The sequence below is a fragment of the Montipora foliosa genome, chromosome 3 (genome assembly GCF_036669935.1).
Source record: "Montipora foliosa isolate CH-2021 chromosome 3, ASM3666993v2, whole genome shotgun sequence".
NCBI lineage: Eukaryota > Metazoa > Cnidaria > Anthozoa > Scleractinia > Acroporidae > Montipora > Montipora foliosa.
Window position 1 is genome coordinate 56,452,080 of NC_090871.1, and position 12,500 is coordinate 56,464,579.

The 12,500-nt window shown below is 39.7% G+C and overlaps 7 non-coding genes across 7 annotated transcripts; all 7 read left to right on the top strand.

Moving 5' to 3' along the window:
- The first annotated feature begins 5,823 nt into the window (after window positions 1-5,823).
- On the top strand, window positions 5,824-5,894 carry Trnag-gcc (transfer RNA glycine (anticodon GCC)). Its single transcript has one exon. It is a non-coding gene; the product is annotated as a tRNA-Gly (tRNA).
- A 1,048-nt stretch (window positions 5,895-6,942) lies between these two features.
- Window positions 6,943-7,014, top strand: Trnac-gca (transfer RNA cysteine (anticodon GCA)). Its single transcript has one exon. It is a non-coding gene; the product is annotated as a tRNA-Cys (tRNA).
- A 976-nt stretch (window positions 7,015-7,990) lies between these two features.
- On the top strand, window positions 7,991-8,061 carry Trnag-gcc (transfer RNA glycine (anticodon GCC)). Its single transcript has one exon. It is a non-coding gene; the product is annotated as a tRNA-Gly (tRNA).
- Window positions 8,062-9,083: 1,022 nt separating this feature from the next.
- Window positions 9,084-9,155, top strand: Trnac-gca (transfer RNA cysteine (anticodon GCA)). Its single transcript has one exon. It is a non-coding gene; the product is annotated as a tRNA-Cys (tRNA).
- A 1,445-nt stretch (window positions 9,156-10,600) lies between these two features.
- On the top strand, window positions 10,601-10,671 carry Trnag-gcc (transfer RNA glycine (anticodon GCC)). The gene has a single exon. It is a non-coding gene; the product is annotated as a tRNA-Gly (tRNA).
- Window positions 10,672-11,707: 1,036 nt separating this feature from the next.
- Window positions 11,708-11,779, top strand: Trnac-gca (transfer RNA cysteine (anticodon GCA)). The gene has a single exon. It is a non-coding gene; the product is annotated as a tRNA-Cys (tRNA).
- Window positions 11,780-12,410: 631 nt separating this feature from the next.
- On the top strand, window positions 12,411-12,481 carry Trnag-gcc (transfer RNA glycine (anticodon GCC)). Its single transcript has one exon. It is a non-coding gene; the product is annotated as a tRNA-Gly (tRNA).
- Window positions 12,482-12,500: the final 19 nt, after the last annotated feature.

Genomic DNA, 12,500 nt, shown 5'->3' on the forward strand with positions numbered 1-12,500 from the left:
AAAACTATGTAGGTGTACAAGGTATCTTTATGTACACCAAATCATCTTTATATCTACGCAGGGACTCCTAGGATGGCTCCTTGGGTTTTGGCCTCTGGCCTTGAGAACTTCAAGGGTACTCGGCTTTTCCCCACGAGGACGGACCACGAAAAAAGCTGGGAAAAAGCTGGACCGGTTATGAGCACTGTCTATTAGCCAATTAGATTCAAGGATGTAGGATTCAGGGCGGGTCAGATGCTTCGGTTACTTTATCCCTTCCAAATGACACAAACAACAAAAACACACTCGATTTCTCAGAGTTCAATCATTCGTGTTCTGTCCAAAGGGTATTTGAAACATACAGTTAGCAAAAGTGTTACTTGAGAAAATGAAAAAATGTTTATTTGGTCAAGACATGAGTTCAATAACGCAATCTTATATTTCTATTTTGACAAAAAGCCACATTTACGGACTACAAGAATACCATTCTGTCACTGACCTATTACCCTTCTCCTAAGTCTTCACATGTCATTTGAAAAACACTTGTCGCCACAAGAACAATCTGACTTCAGTTAAGAATCTAAACGAATGTTGGAACTAAGCAGTCCAACCACGAGAAGAATGCTGGGAAGGTCAACAGATCTTGGTGATCCCGCGGCATAAAGTTTTGCATCAAACATGTCCTCTGTTTAAAACAAATTAAAACACGTGAAAGAAATATCAGTTTGGTTGTTTGCTGTGTTGACAAATTAATGACAAGAAAACGGGGGAAATGTAATGCATGAATGAGTATTGGGTTCTTTGACTGTCGGTTCGGTTTTTTATTCCACAAGAGCATGACATGGGCTTACCTTCGTAACATTCCTTGTAAGGTCCAAAAGTGTAACCAGGCAAACAGTGGCATTTTCCACTCCTACATTCTGAATTCTCTGGGCAACCTTCATAACACTCTTCAGCAAATTAATTTTCGAAACCTCGAACTTCAGTGAAGTTTCAATGGCCCTATTACGGAAAATTGGGACACTCGATTTGAGGGACCCAGAGTTTGGAATTCTATCAATGGAACGTATCGTCAAATCTTCCAGCGTTAGGCTGTTGAATTAAAAAGAAACATAAAGACGACACCATAAAGGATACTGGCAATAATGTTTTCTGCCTCCTTTACGTTATATTTTGTTCTATGTGTAATATGCATGCCTGCTTTCATCTTGTGTGTCTTTTTTGTAAGTAGGATTAGCTTCTTAGTTCTTTCAGGGGGCCAAAGCCTTTTCAATTTGTCCTAAATTTTCCTATAAAACGTGTAATAACTTGTAGGGATATATAAAAGTTGATGTTCCTTTCACTATATCGTGATGCACACGTATATAGTATAATTTATCTTCATCAAGAGCTTCAGTGAGCTAATTTTATTGATCATAAGATTGTAGTATGGAAACAAACACGAATAGAAACTTTTTTCGCGCTCAAAGCTCCTAGGCTTACCAAAGATAATTAAGGGCTCTAAGTCGCGTACTAAAAAAATAAGATATCCAAACCAAGAGCTACGTCTGAAACTCGTGACCATAAAATGTCGTTCCCAGGCCAGAGGACTCGTTACCTTTACTCTGGACAAAGATAACGAGGGCTCTTCGAAAAATATTGTGACCATACTCGAACTTTAACCAAAGGTCTCATATCTATAATTACGGATTCGCTTAACCCTGATATACCGGCCACAAACAAAGACAAGACCATCACTATTGGAACTAAGTGAATTTGATAAGCGTCCGATAAAATTATTCGATTCGGGACCTACAATGAATCTACTCTGTCCGAGAATACCAGGACAAATTTCCGTTACTAGTTGTCAAAGTTTAGCATTTTTCCCAGGATCTTTCGTTTCCCACAACGGAGGCAGTGGGAAAGTAAAAGCAGAGACCCTGAAAATGAGAGTGATCTCCTGATTCAAAATGAAATAAATACATATTCTGGTCACCTTCACAGTATTCCTGGGAATTCTTTTTATATCCTTCTTTACACTTGCAGATATACGACCCAAAGCTGTTTACACAGTAGGAGTAGGAATCACATTTATATGTGTTGATAAAACATTCGTCAATATCTAAGACACAATGATGATACAACAGAAATTAGTTTCGATAAAAGTAGACCAATGAGTCACCACAGCGCGGCATGTTTATCAATGATATTCTCTCACGAGCCTGCGGGCTGCTGATGTAAAATCAGGGGTACCAAGCAGGCGCACCGTTCTTCATGACATCAAATTGAAAACGTGAAAGCGGGCAAGAAACTTAAACGCAAGGTTAAGAGAAAATAATGGTAGATGATTTAAGCAAATTTAACTTGTCACACACCAGAAATTTTCACGAACTTGGAGTTAATTTGCTTCAAAAGTAGAGAGAGAAAATATGGTCGATTGCGAATTTTCAGCTTAAACTAAAGTATGTTAGTGTCTTCAGTTGTTACCAGTGCAGGTTAGCTTATCTTGATCCTTATATTCAAATCCTTCGATACAATGACATTCATACGTTGCAGGATGGTTCATGCATTTTTCGTTTGGACCGCAGATGTGGGGGTCTTTGCATTCGTCGATATCTGTAAAGGAAACAAAACAAGTAAACAAGTAATATCGACTTAGGCCCTGTCAACATTTTTGAAAACCTCCGAATAAAAAGATCTGCGTTCACACTAGCGTTTTCACATCGTATTCGGCCCTCCACACTAGAGAATGAAAACGGAGATCTAAAGATGAGTTTTTGTTACCAGGTCTTGTTTACGTCTTGGCGTACGGGGAAGTGAGGCATACAAAAAGAATATGACGTCAAGCGAATTCGGAAACCCCCGTTTTCGCCGTCTACACTAGAAAGATAGAAATCCCTTTTCAAAAGTTTCCACTTTCAAAGGCGTTTTCGTGCACCTCCGTTTTCAATCGTTTTAATGCGGATTGTAGTTTTTGAAAACGCACTAGCGTGGAAGGGGCCTTAGTGTAAAACCAGGGCCCGATTGTTCAAAAAACGATTAACGCTAATCCCAAATGCTGTTCAACGCTGATATTAGGCAAAATTGTACATTAGAAGAAGTCAATCTTGAAAAACAAAAGTAAGTAAAAAAATCTTTCACCGAAAGTTGAAACGATGAAACAAAATTTACGCTAATCCTGGGTTAATCCGTTTTCAAACAACCAGGCCCAGGAGTATAAATTGCTTTATAAGGACTTATCAGGACTTCAACGGGGTTTGAACCCATGACCTCGCGATACCGGTGCGACGCTCTAAGCAACTGAGCTATGAAGCCACTGACGTTGGGAGCTGGTCATTCGTAGATTCCAATGTTCCCGTGAGGAATGAATCAACGATGAATGATATATGAAATGGATCATGTATGAACTGCAGATATGAAATCAAATGAAGCTATGATCCTCGCAGTTATGAACGCAATTTTCATAGCTCAGTTGGTTAGAGCGTCGCACCGGTATCGCGAGGTCACGGATTCAAACCCCGTTGAAAAAGCCTGAACTTTTTAGGCTTCTTTACGCAATTGCAAAAATTGCGTTCATAACTGCGAGGATCATAGCTTCATTTGAACATTCCTTCATTAATTCATTCATTTCTTTCAATCATTTCATTTCTACAAGTAAACGTGGAATACTCAAACCTCAAGTTAAGAAGCCCATTCACTAGGAGCGTACAAAATTATTGTATTTGTGGACAGTTTTTTTTTTTTAAAGACCGAATTTAGATTGATTTTCCCGCGAAACCAAACCCTTCCACCTAATTCCGTCGTGAGAAATTATTACCCATGGGACTGAAAATGGTAACTCGTGCAAGCCAAATCATATTAACAACTGGTTTGAAAATAGCTTGATCTGTAAAAATGCCGTTGCATAGACCGAGTATAAGAGTTCTAAGCTCCTAGTTGTGGGCTCCTAAAGGGGAAAAATTGATTACCCAGTTAGAGCGGTTTTCAATTGAGTGTCGACAGTAATTAGCGAATTGCATTGTTTTTGCATTACTTCACTCAGTGATTGGTTCAAAGTTCTCGCGTCACTTTTTCAATCAATCAGAAATGAAACCAAAACCATCCGTGACTCGCGCGTGCACATTTTCCCGCGCTTTGTATCGGTTACGTCCAATTACTTTGAATTTTGATTGGTTTACTGGATTGTCTCTGTTCTTTCTGATTGCTACAGTAATTACCTTGGTTTTGGTTTTAGGACCCTCGATTGAAACTCGCTCTATCCGCATAATCATCAAATAAGCAAATAACAGAAAACTGAGCAGCAAGACCGCGGACCTTCAGAAAGTGACGGCAAGAATTGAGTTGCACGTCCGGCACTAGGAAAAATAGACCATATTCGTATTCTCAGTATTGGACTGGAACTAGCTCGCAATGGAGGCTAACGCGGGGGAATATATTAAAAAAGTATTTGCATTTGAAAAGATTTCCTCGCATTAGCCTCCGTTGCCTACCTAGTTCCAGTCCAATACTGAGAATACGAATATGGTCTATTGTTCTTAAAACACTCCTCTATCATCCTCTTTACTAACCAACCTATAAGCTTCTTCTTGTCGAAATCTTGCCGTAAATTCTCTAATGTTTCTCTTTTCATAAGAAAAATTAAGAAAGGATAAGGCAACAAGTAGGCCGCAAACAGAATAACTGTAAAATGGACATCAATTGTTAAAATTAAATAAAGACATCGTTAGTTTAGTGATTCATGCACTCGATCTTACACTCACTCACTCACTCGCTCACTCACTCACTCACTCACTCACTCACTCACTCACTCACTCACTCACTCACTCACTCACTCACTCACTCACTCACTCACTCGCTCGCTCGCTCGCTCGCTCGCTCACTCACTCAGACAGACAACCTCGATGACGTTGTGCATTACGGGCTAGCCCGTAAGCACAAAAACTGAATGTGCTGACAGGCCAAAAAACGCTTATAGGAATTCTATCCATCCAAAATTAAGTAATGGCTGAGATGAGCTATAACCGGAATAAGCTGGTTTTGAGAAATGAATACTGACGCCTGGTTGCAATAAAAAAAATTGTTGAACGGAGTGTCAAAACTTCAAGAAAATACCAAAAAAGAATTAAGGCATAATATCACCATGGATTTGAATTGTAATAATAAGAATAATGGTAAAATTGGCACATTGATAATATAAAAAACTAAATACTTGTTTCCACAAGTTATCTATAACTTTCAACTAAAGATGCCCTCTTTAATATCTTTTTGTTGGTTTGTAAACCCCATATACTTTGAGAATGATGTGTTCCTGGCGAGACGCTAGAATCATGGCTCTGCCCACAAGCGCACAGGGCTGTGCAGTGAAGGTTTACTTTTGAGCAATTGCACAACTATTTACAGGCTTCCTTGCAAAAACAATAAATGAGCTCATAACATCTTTGCTGGACTTGTGGATGTGTCGGCCACAAAGGCTTGCATTGACTATTCCGCTCCCATCCCCATTCAGTGCGAATTGGAAGCTCTGGAAGTGTTAAGTGTACTTGACCCAGTGTACTTGAGAACTGCAGATGTTGGGGGAATATTATCTAAACTAAGGGAACGCACACGAAATAGCTGACGTCTTGCCTAATCCACAGAATTGGTGATCTTTCAAGGCGTAGACACAGCCAAACACGACTGATACTCGACAAGACTCCCCAGCTTGTCCCAGTACTCGTTCATTACAATAAAAACATTTTCTGTCAGCTCGCTCTGTCGGTTCACTTAAGCCAAAACCAGGCTCACATTATCGAGCTCTGCAATGACAGAAACCACTGTCACCCAGTTTTGTCCAACGTATTAACGGGTTGGCCTGATTTCACGCAAGCACTGGTGGTTCAGTGGTAGAATTCTCGCCTGCCACGCGGGAGGCCTGGGTTCGGTTCCCGGCCAGTGCACACCAACGTCTTCTTCAGTTCCCATTCGATTCCCTCCAAAATGCAACCTCTCCTAACCTTCAATTTCCAAAGCGGTAAAGTTCCCCTTCCAGATATCGATCCTCCTTCTAACACACAATCGTATCTCTTTCTTGTTCTTGTTTTTCTCTTACTGTAAAAGTACTGTGTTAAGCGAAAGGGGTTCAGGTATTATCCAATTATTTTACTCACTAAACTGAAGCGATTTGTAATCGCGTAAAAGCTTACACCTGACCTGAGATAAAAACTTTCAAATGATTCTCACATTCTTCAAAAGCATCTGTGGTTTTTGGACGACAAAAAATTTGAAATTCAAAATCGCTTCTTTATGTTTCTGGTCTCAAAAGATTGCAACAACGTACGTATGCCCGCTGGAACTAAACGCCGTGTTTTTTTTTTTTTTCTTTGAAAGAGTTCTTGTAAATTGTTGAATATAAAGATTTCAGAAAAATCCTGCGCTTGTAACTAGTTTCATTCCCGTCAAGAATTATGTTTCTGTTATTTTTTTCTCCCTACGGACGACCTTTCCGTTTGTTTGTACAACTAAATTAGAGAGCGTTTGATTTTAGAGCGGTTTCCAATTGAGTGTCGAAAGTAATTAGCGAATTTTGCATTACTTTACTCAGTGATTGGTTCAAAGTTCTCCCGCCACTTTTTTAACCAATCAGAAGTGAAACCAAAACCACACAATGCTCGCGCGTGCACATATTCCCGCGCTTTGTGTCGGCTACGTGTAATTACTTCGAGTTTTGATTGGTTTACTGGATTGCCTCCGTCCTTTTTGATTGCCCAAAGTAATTACTTTGGATTTGCTTTTACGACACTCATTTGAAAACCGCTTTAACAAGATATATCATTGGAAAATTTGAGAGATATTTTAAGATTTATCTCACATCAGTTTTACGTTATTAGCCTTTTTAAATCATGAATTCCGATCGCCAAACGAGAACGTAAAGTTATCCATTTATTTTACTTTAGCAGAGATAAGATGGTTGGACTAACGTCAGAAATCGGTGTTTCGTCGTCAACCGGGGGCATAGCTCAAAGGTAGAGCATTCGACTGCAGATCGAGAGGTCACCGGTTCAAATCCGGTTGTCCCCTTTTAATAACAGTCTTGGTTGAATGTTGTTTTCTCGTCCTATAAGGTCTACCCTGCTATTTAAGACGTTCAAGCTACAACTGGTTTTCTAATGACAGAAATCTTGTCTCTCACGCTGGTCAGTCGGTTTGGACTCTCGGCCACACCGTACTACTGTTCCTACTGTATTATTCTGTAGTAAGGCCTCAGCAGGTCTTGGTTTGTTAAAATCAGTTGAATTTCCATTTCTTAACAAATATGTACAGGAACTTAACGAAACGGACATTCAGTCGTGACAATGGGGAAGATATCTGTTTACAAACATTGCTTTTGTTATTCAGATGTGCTAACCACAGGAACAAAAGATCCTTTTGTTTCGACAGCCAATCAGGCTTTGGTTGGCACATTAATAACAATTGGTGACGTCAACAATATCTTCCCTATACCTTAAAGGGGCTAGGTCACGCAATTTAAGGCAATTTCAGCACTGATCGAATGGTCATAGAATTAACTAAAATATCAAAAAAACTGTTCAAAACTATAGAATAACTCTAACAAAACACGGGGAAGCCAAGAAGGGACATGGATGGACAAAATTGGAGACGATTGAAATGGATTGAATTTGGGTAAATTTGAAAAACGTCGGCCCATCTTTTTTCAAATTTTTATCAGTCTATATCAAAAAGTAATTTACAAAGCTGGAAAATCATTCTCAGTTGTTATGTGGCCGTGATTTTGCAAATGAAAGATTCTTGCTCTGCCAATTTGACGTTTAGAGCTTATAATTAACAAAATTTAACAAAATTGCCTAAAATAGCGTGACCTAGCCCCTTTAAGCACTTTCCAGGATCCTTTGTACTTGGCTCAGTATTCCTTCATTACGATAAAAACATTTTCTGTCAGCTCTAACAGCTCCGTTAGAACACTTATCGAGCTCTGCAATGAAAGAAACTACCGTTTTGTTCATTCTATTAACGGATTGGACTTAATTTCACGCAAGCACTGGTGGTTCAGTGGTAGAATTCTCGCCTGCCACGCGGGAGGCCCGGGTTCGATTCCCGGCCAGTGCATATAAATTCATGTTCCTTCCCATTCAATTCCCTCCAACCTTACCTCTCCTGTCCTTCAATTTCCAAAGAGGTAACGCTCCCCTTCCAGATATCAATCGTTTCTCTTTCTTGTTCGTGTTTTTCTTTTACTGTAAAATTACTGTCTTAAGCGAAAGGGGATCAGATATTATCCAGTTCTTTTACTCACTAAACTAAAGCGATTCGTAATCGCGTAAAAGCTTAAACTTGACCTAAGATGAAAACTTTCAAATGATTCTCACATTCTTCAAAAGCATCTGTGGTTTTTGGACGACAAAAAATTTGAAATTCAAAATCGCTTCTTTATGTTTCTGGTCTCAAATGATTGCAACAACGGCACGTATGCCCGCTGGAACTCCACTCCGTGTTTTTTTATCTTTGAAAGAGTTCTTGTAAATTGTCGAATATAAAGATTTCAGAAAAATCCTGCGCTTCTAATTAGTTTCATTCCCGTCAAGACTTAAGTGTCTGTTATTTTTTTCTTCCTACGGACGACCTTTCCGTTTGTTTGTACAACTAATCTAGAGAGCGTTTGGTTTTAGAGTGGTTTTCAATTGAGTGTCGAAAGTAATTACCGAATTTTGCATTACTTTACTTAGTGATTGGTTCAAAGTTCTTGCGCCACTTTTTTAACCAATCAGAAGTGAAACCAAGACCACACATGACTCGCGCGTGCACATATTCCCGCGCTTTGGGTCGGCTACGTGTAATTACTTCGGGTTTTTCTTGGTTTACTGAATTGTCTCCGTCCTTTTTGATTGGCCAAAGTAATTACTTTGGATTTGCTTTTACGACACTCATTTAAAAACCGCTCTAATAAGATATATCATTGGAAAATTGGACAGATATTTTAAGATTTATCTCACATCAGTTTTACGTTATTAGCCTTTTTAAATCATGAATTCCGATCGCCAAACGAGAACGTAAAGTTTATCCATTTATTTCAGTTTAGCAGAGATAAGATGGTTGGACTAACGTCAGAAATCGGTGTTTCGTCGTCAACCGGGGGCATAGCTCAGTGGTAGAGCATTCGACTGCAGATCGAGAGGTCACCGGTTCAAATCCGGTTGTCCCCTTTTAATAACAGTCTTGGTTGAATGTTGTTTTCTCGTCCTATAAGGTCTACCCTGCTATTTAAGACGTTCAAGCTACAACTGGTTGTCTAATGGCAGAAATCTAGTCTCTCACGCTGATCAGTCGGTTTGGATTCTCGGCCACACCGTATTTCTGTTCCTACTGTATTATTCTGTAGTAAGGCCTCACCAGGTCTTGGCTTGTTAAAATCAGTTGAATTTCCATTTCTGAACAAATATGTACAGGAATTTAACGAAACGGACATTCAGTCGTGACAATGGGGAAGATATCTGTTTACAAACATTGCTTTTGTTATTCAGATGTGCTAACCACAGAAACAAAAGATCCTTTTGTTTCGACAGCCAATCAGGCTTTGGTTGGCACATTAATGACAATTGATGACGTCAACGATATCTTCCCTATACCTTAAACACTTTCCAGGATCCTTTGTACTTAGCTCAGTATTCCTTCATTACGATAAAAACATTTTCTGTCAGCTCTTATCGAGCTCTGCAATGACAGAAACTACCGTCAGCCAGTTTTGTCCATTGTATTAACGGGTTCAACTTTATTTCACACAAGCATTGGTGGTTCAGTGGTACATTCTCGCCTGCCACGCGGGAGACCAGGGTTCGATTCCCGGCCAGTGCATATAAATTCTTGTTCGTTCCCATTCAATTCCCTCCAACCTTACCTCTCCTGGCCTTAAATTTCCAAAGCGGTAAAGTTCCCCTTCCAGATATCAATCGTGTCTCTTTCTTGTTCGTGTTTTTCTTTTACTGTAAAATTACTGTGTTAAGCGAAAGGGGATCAGATAATATCCAGTTCTTTTACTCACTAAACTGAAGCGATTTGTAATCGCGTAAAAGCTTAAACCCAAGCTTAAACAGTCTTGGTTGAATGTTGTTTTCTCGTCGAGCTACAACTGGTTGTCTAATGGCAGATATCTTGTCTCTCACGCTGGTCAGTCGGTTTGGATTCTCGGCCGCACCGTATACTACTGTTCCTACTGTATTATTCTGTAGTAAGGCCTCACCAGGTCTTGGTTTGTTAAAATCAGTTGAATTTCCATTTCTGAACAAATATGTACAGGAACTTAACGAAACGGACATTCAGTCGTGACAATGGGGAAGATATCTGTTTACAAACATTGCTTTTGTTATTCAGATGTGCTAACCAAAGGAAAAAAAAACCTTTTGTTTCGACAGCCAATCAGGCTTTGCTTGGCACATTTATGACAATTGGTGACGTCAACGATATCTTCCCTATACCTTAAGCACTTTCCAGGATCCTTTGTACTTGACTCAGTATTCCTTCATTACGATAAAGATATTTTCTGTCAGCTCTAACAGCTCCGTTAGGACACTTATCGAGCTCTGCAATGACAGAAACTACCGTCAGCCAGTTTTGTCCGTTGTCTTAACGGGTTACCCTTTATTTCACGCAAACACTGGTGGTTCAGTGGTATAATTCTCGCCTGCCACGCGGGAGGCCCGGGTTCGATTCCCGGCCAGTGCATATAAATTCTTGTTCGTTCCCATTCAATTCCCTCCAACCTTACCTCTCCTGGCCTTCAATTTCCAAAGCGGTAAAGTTCCCCTTCCAGATATCAATCGTGTCTCTTTCTTGTTCGTGTTTTTCTTTTACTGTAAAATTACTGTCTTAAGCGAAAGGGGGTCAGATATTATCCAGTTCTTTTACTCACTAAACTGAAGCGATTTGTAATCGCGTAAAAGCTTAAACCTGACCTAAGATAAAAATTTTCAAATGATTCTCACATTCTTCAAAAGCATCTGTGGTTTTTGGACGACAAAAAATTTGAGATTCAAAATCGCTTCTTTATGTTTCTGGTCTCAAAAGATTGCAACAACGGCACGTATGCCCGCTGGAACTCCTCCGTGTTTTTTTTTTTTTTTTTTTTTTTTCCCTTGAAAGAGTTCTTGTAAATTGTTGAATATAAAGATTTCAGAAAAATCCTGCGCTTGTAACTAGTTTCATTTCCGTCAACAATTATGTGTCTGTTATTTTTTTCTTCCTACGGACGACCTTTCCGTTTGTTTGTAAGACTAAATTAGAGAGTGTTTGGTCTTAGAGCGGTTTTTAATTAAGTGTCAAAAGTAATTAGCGAATTTTGCATTACTTTACTCAGTGATTGGTTCAAAGTTCTCCCGCCACTTTTTTAACCAATCAGAAGTGAAACCAAAACCACACATGGCTCGCGCGTGCACATATTCCCGCGCTTTGTGTCGGCTACGTGTAATTACTTCCAGTTTTGATTGGTTTACTGGATTGTCTGCGTCCTTTTTGATTGGCCAAAGTAATTACTTTGGATTTGCTTTTACGACAATCATTTGAAAACCGTTCTAACAAGATATATCATTGGAAAATTTGAGAGATATTTTAAGATTTATCTCACATCAGTTTTACGTTATTAGCCTTTTTAAATCATGAATTCCGATCGCCAAACGAGAACGTAAAGTTTATCCATTTATTTCAGTTTAGCAGAGATAAGATGGTTGGACTAACGTCAGAAATCGGTGTTTCGTCGTCAACCGGGGGCATAGCTCAGTGGTAGAGCATTCGACTGCAGATCGAGAGGTCACCGGTTCAAATCCAGTTGTCCCCTTTTAATAACAGTCCTGGTTAAATGTTGTTTTCTGGTCCTTAATGTCTACCCTGCTATTTAAGACGTTCAAGCTACAACTGGTTGTCTAATGGCAGAAATCTTGTTTCTCACGCTGGTCAGTCGGTTTGGATTCTCGGCCACACTGTACTACTGTTCCTACTGTATTATTCTGTAGTAAGGCCTCAGCAGGTCTTGGTTTGTTAAAATCAGTTGAATTCCTATTTCTGAACAAATATGTACAGGAACTTAACGAAACGGACATTCAGTCGTGACAATGGGGAAGATATCAGTTTACAAACATTGCTTTTGTTATTCAGATGTGCTTACCACAGGAACAAAAGATCCTTTTGTTTCGACAGCCAATCAGGCTTAATAGCAATAGGTGACGTCAACGATATCATCCCTATACCTTAAGCACTTTCCATGAACCGTTGTACTTGGCTCAGTATTTCTTCATTACGATACAAACTTTTTCTGTCAGGTCTAAGAGCTCTGTTTGGACACTTAAGCCAAAACCAGATTCACATTATCGTGCTCTGCAATGACAGAAACTACAGTCTCCCAGTTTTGTCCATTATATTGTCGGGGTATATTCACTAGGGCTATATATAGGAAGGGCCATTTCACGTAAGCACTGGTGGTTCAGTGGTAGAATTCTCGCCTGCCACGCGGGAGGCCCGGGTTCGATTCCCGGCCAGTGCACACCAAACAAACCGTTTGC